At 46.3% G+C, this 6,000-nt stretch overlaps 1 protein-coding gene across 1 annotated transcript in view; it reads right to left on the reverse strand.

Annotated features, from left to right (window-relative positions):
- The window catches only part of LOC124607286 (UPF0489 protein C5orf22 homolog), a 485,448-nt gene extending 484,078 nt beyond the window's left edge, over nucleotides 1-1,370 (reverse strand). The window contains exon 1 of the mRNA XM_047139567.1: nucleotides 1,258-1,370. The gene's annotated coding sequence lies outside the window, so the exon portion shown is untranslated. The remainder of the gene's footprint in view (nucleotides 1-1,257) is intronic.
- Between the last annotated feature and the right edge of the window lie 4,630 nt (nucleotides 1,371-6,000).

Below are 6,000 nucleotides of genomic sequence, written 5' to 3' on the forward strand. Positions count from 1 at the left end.
GACAGATTGCTCTCCACCAAGACTTTATCTGTTTTGCTGCTTACAGAAGATAGCTACTAACAACTTTGCAAGGTACAGCTAACTCAACACTATTTAAAAAATGGAATCAGTAATAATTTGAATAATTAGTCCATTTTTCATGCAGAGCACATTTGAGAAAAGAAAGCGAAAATAAAAATGAAACATAGGTTAGGCAGTCGAAGTAACTGTGACACCGAAATTATTCCTGATCGTAACACGATTTTATCAGTTTCTCTTAATGACTCTGCGGAAATTCACGATGATCTCGCATCGAACATACGTTTCACTATTCCCACAAATGTTGTCAAAAATTATTTAACTTTAGGTAATGGTATCACTTTACTTGAAAAGTGAATGAATTACTGATGCCTCAGCAAAACAAAACAAAGCACACGGCACATACAATACACATCACAACCCATTTTGAGAGAAAAGGGAAGTTTCAATTCACCTACAATGCAGTACAGAGATCAATAAGTAAGTGTTAGTGAACTTAAAGAAAACGATATTCTTTGACGTATCGTGCATGCAGGTTTGTATAAGTCTGTGGAGTCGAGTGATCGCTCCCGTACTTGGAACATGCACTGAGCCACAAGGTAGAACATTCTAATTTTCAATACTCTAATTGTTACTAGTCGAGCAAGAAGGAGCACTTAATCGAGCAAAATGATGCAATAAGGCAATAGTTCTAACTGTGTTCCCAACTGTCAGTTCTTCACACAATGTCCTGCAGCACTATCGCAAACTTGTCACTGCCAGTATGACGAGATCAGTGCTGTTAATCGCACCACAATGGGAATGTTGAGCCTGCAAGACCCGGAATGTAACAACTGGCAACAGCGACTGAAAATTAGAAACCGCTGTAACCTGGCCTATTACTATACTTCGCACAACACGTTTCGAAGGACTACACCTCCATCATCAGGTGGTTTCATAAAGCATTTATGTATTATATATATATGTACTACTTTTGGGTAAGCTAAGGCACTGTCATTGAGCGGTCACAAGTCCAATCGTATTTACACAACACTTTCTAAACACTGAACCGAAGAAAGGTGGCGTATGAGGATCTCTGAAACGCGTAGTGCGAAGTATTAATAAATGTGACTTGTTACAGCAGTTTGTGTTTTTCAATCGGTATACATAACGGTCACTGTCGAGCCTCCTAAAATGTTAAATTTTTGCACTTGAAGTGGACAGTAGCATGCAAAGACGTGCTACACTGATTGGCATTACCGTGCGGCGGCAGAAAGAAGAGTCTACACTACTCGTGCGTCGTCCCGCAGTAAGCTACCAAAGCGTGCTGCGGCTGCGCTGTCCAAGGATACACAGGTAGCAGCGGTGGCGGCGAGGGAGCGACTGAAGAGAGGCAGCCTGCCAGCGAGCGAGGAAGCGGCGCCGCACGGCAACGCACGCCGCCGAGTGCCTTGTAAACATGTAGACTAGGTCAGCCGGGGGTTGAAACACACGCCGCCCGCCGGGGGTGACGGAGCGCCCGCCGGTGGAGGGGGTAGCCGCCGGGAGGGGCGCCCGTTTAAAATAATAATAATATTACGCACCCAAAAAAAAAAAATTTTCTTTGCACGCAGCCTGTCTACCGGCCCTCCCTCCCCTCGCAGTACTCTCTCTCTTCTTCCCGCCAAAACGGCGCACCTCTCCCCCTCCCGTACATATATTATTTCTTATGAATACGCTTAAGCTCGGCCCGCTATTGATATACGTTATGTGTTTACCGAGATATGCATGATAAAGCGGGCAGGGAACCCTTTCGCCGCTGCCATGCTCCACTGGCAAGGAAAAATGCGTTTCATTATGGCATCACGCACAAAAGCGGACCCTGCGAAGATGAGCCGTAGTTAACCTTGGTGTTTTGTGCGGCGGTCCCTGCACGAGAAAGACGGCGTGCGGCGAGCGGCGCGCTGGGGCCGGGAGAAGCGCCAGCCACGCCGTCTGGCGTCGCACGCCGGAACTCGGCCCCCACCTCACCCCTTCCGCCCCATCCACGTTACCCCGCACTGTAGACCTGGCTGTAAGTCCCAGCCTCGCACCCAGGTACAAGTTTCTGGGGTCAGGGAAGTCTTTCAGCAAAAGAGTCAGTGGTCTCTGCATTTAGCTTGATTTCTAACCGCCATTTATCTGTGCAACTATACCGCACTCAAGATATTTGCACTTTAGTGCATATATCTCGACGGTAAAATTTTTCCATTCGCTCCTGCTACCGCTTGTTGACAACAGTTAAGAAAAATGTTTCAAATGGCTATGAGCACTATGAAACTTAACATCTGAGGTCATCAGTCCCCGAGAACTTAGAACTACTAAAACTAACTAACCTAAGGACATCTCACACAGCCCGCATCTCGTGGTCGTGCGGTAGCGTTCTCGCTTCCCACGCCCGGGTTCCCGGGTTCGATTCCCGGCGGGGTCTGAGATTTTCTCTGCCTCGTGATGGCTGGGTGTTGTGTGATGTCCTTAGGTTAGTTAGGTTTATGTAGTTCTAAGTTCTAGGGGACTGATGACCATAGATGGTAAGTCCCATAGTGCTCAGAGCCATTTGAACCATTTGAACATCACACACATCCATGCCCAAGGCAAGATTCTAACCAGCGACCGTAGCGGTCGCGCGGTTCTGGACTGAAGCGCCTAGAACCGCTCAGCCACACCGGCCGGCTGACAACAGCAATGTCCACTTTCCTTGTCGCTCTCAATCTTGCTTCCACTATTGTTCGGGTCCATCTCATGTTTGTTTATCCGACAGCGTTACCCGAACGTTAACAGTGATACACACCAATATGGACATGTTTACAGATAAAGTATTGTCCTATTTGCACCTTGTGCACGGGTTTACTGAGCGCAACAGAAAAGAGACACAACGGCGCAATACTGAATGGTTTCTTTGGCGAGAACAATCACATCTCAGTACTTTAGCATCTGAGGCTTGTTGCATTACTCTGTATTTCGTGCTGTGAGGTTTGGTGATAGCATATTACACACTTTTTAACTGTGGTGAAAGTATGCACACAGAAGTGAGACCACGGGTCCCTTATTTGGTATTATTACTTCCTTCATGATGTATGTTGCGATTGAGTGGCTAACACAGAAATAACAACACCTTTCAGTGTGTCACTCTTTACTCACATTCTCTACGCGATTCCATGATAACACACTCTTAAAGCGGATTCGATCTTTTTTCCATTCCGAATAGCATTGTGGCAGCCAGTGATAGGACGTCAAGGTTAAATGTCCTATTTCATACGTAACAAAAATGAAACGCACACTCTATACCGACTGCCACTGTTCGACACATGTGCTCTATTCAAATACAACAATGCCGTGCTGGTCTTGGGTGACTAGCGCACTTCACTCACACGTGGAAGATGACAACCAAATTCTTGTCTGGAAACACAGTTCAAATGGCTCTGAGCACTATGGGACTTAACTTCTGAGGTCATCAGTCCCCTAGAACTTAGAACTACTTAAACCTAACTAACCTAAGGACATCACACACATCCACGCCCGAGGCAGGATTCGAACCTGTGACCGTAGCGGTCGCGCGGTTCCAGACTGCATGATACACATTAAAACGAACGTATTTATAATGGCACGACCATCCAGTCGCGAAGAAAATCTAAATAAACAATGTACGACACTGAAAACTGTTTGTTTGTGGAAGTCTCTCACGTTGTTTCATGGTTGTTTGCAATGATAACACGCTGAAGTGCTTATCGGTCGAGCAACGGATTCGCAGTTACAAGCTCTTAAATTCGGTTCTCAGTCCAATCGATCTGCAGGACAAACAGTAGGTTCTTCACTACACTCACAGTTAATATGCAGTTTTTCTCAAAGGAGAACCCGTTGATACGTGCATTTCTCTGTCTTTCTCTCTCTCTGTCACACACACACACACACACACACACACACACACACACACACACACACACGCACACACACCCATACAAATATTCTACCAAACACCCTCACGAACGATAAGGAAAATGCTCTCGCTTCTCTCATAGGGGAAGGATGGAGGGAAGCAAATCGACTTTTTATGAAGCGGATATAAACTTCCTTCATACTGTATGCGAGTCCAGTGTGCTAGCCACGGCATGATCCCGCTCAGTCTGGCAGTGGACTTGTCAAGAAGGTGTGCTCTGTGAGAAGAACATCCAAGATCACGCGCAGTGAGAACGCTGAAGAAGGAAAATCGTCCCAGATAACTTAAAAATGAGAGTGCTGAAGCGGGAAAATCACCACAAATGTAAAAGATATTAGGAGCAGAAACGACAGGAGACTACTTGAGGGTGGAAATGACCCACATATGAACTGATGCAGACACATAATTATTTAGTAAATGGTGAAAACCGTAGCTCCCGTACAATTTATGCTGTTGACGGCTGCGTCAACGGATTACTATACCAGTCGACTGGGCGACGTTTGGATGAAACACCAGATTGCTTCACTGAGTTGATTCATATCACGGGTAGGATGCCTGCCTTCCTCCAACCTGTGGCTTAACCAACCAGCTACAAGGGGAACTACATTCTACCATGGAATTCATCATTTAACATTCTGTACACACAGAAATAATCAGAGGGGAATGAAGCAGCACGTGACGACAAAAGTGGATCCTTTGTCCAACTATCGATCGATTCCTGAACGTCTGGATATCCTGACAGTTAATCACCCGCCATGCCACGAACATAAAAAAGTTGAACTCTAATTTTACTGTTGGAGGTCCTATAGTGAAAGGAGAGAACAGTTTTTAATCTCATACGTTTCTGTAGGCTTTTGTGAGAATAGCACAATAAGGAACCATTCGAATACCTAGCTGCCTCTCGAAAACAGCTGAGAAATCGACGTTTTTATACAGACCCACCACGAATCGAACTCTGAAGTTTTTGGATTGCATGCTTAAATCTGCTGGTCAACCACGCGATGCAAATTTAATTGAACGATAATTTAATTTATGTTGGGAGATCCTACAGCGACAGGTAAGAGAATTTTGTTTTCTTGCAATTCGACGCGGTTTAATCAAAATGTTCAAATGTGTGTGAAATCTTATGGGACTTAACTGCTAAGGTCATTAGTCCCTAAGCTTACACACTACTTAACCTAAATTATCCGAAGGACAAACACACACACCCATGCCCGAGGGAAAACTCGAACCACCGCCGGGACCAGCCGCACAGGCCATGACAGCAGCGCCCCAGACCGCTCGGCAAATCCCGCGAGGCGCGGTTTAATCGCATTTATAAGAACAGCAGAGTGACTTGCCACTGGAGTGTCTAATTGTCCCTTGGAAAAAAAGTTAAGAATTGACGTTCAAATCGAATTACTGCACGGCTCTTTCTCCTGGAGCGCTGTGAAACGAACTCAAGTGCGCAAAGTTTCGCCATCTGCACTGCAGTTAGAGGAGTAAACATACAGTTGGCAACGGAGACAGTCAAATAGGACCGTAGGAGGCCACAGCAGAGTCAGCGGTGAGCACTGCGCGAGACGCTGGCTCGGCAGCCTCCAGGGCAGCGCAGGTAGAAGACGCTCCCCAACCCGACCGGCGTGGCCCCTATTACACCCCACTTTGCGCCCCTGTAACATCCGTGCACTATTGTGTCTTAAGGGCGTACTCCATGTGACAGTAACCGGCGCCCTCGCTTTATTTATAGATATTACTACAACAACGCGAGCGCGGCTTGCGTACCGCGCGAGTTTTTCCACCATTTCTTTGTATAAATACTATCTCTCTCTCTGTCCCTCTCTAGCTTGCTTCATACTTTTTTTTCCACTATCGAAAACCGTCTCGACTCTTTGTGTTGATCGTTGGCTGCCTTTGTCGGCGACGACGCGGCTTTTGTGCTGCGTGTGATTACACGAACCAACCCTTCGAAAGGGTTATTTTATGCAATAAATCACGATGCTGAAAGCGAGAAGAAGCGCACCGCTGCACACGATGTCCCTTTGCAGTCTCTCTCTCTCGTTCTCTTC

This window comes from Schistocerca americana, chromosome 3 (assembly GCF_021461395.2).
Source record: "Schistocerca americana isolate TAMUIC-IGC-003095 chromosome 3, iqSchAmer2.1, whole genome shotgun sequence".
Lineage (NCBI taxonomy): Eukaryota > Metazoa > Arthropoda > Insecta > Orthoptera > Acrididae > Schistocerca > Schistocerca americana.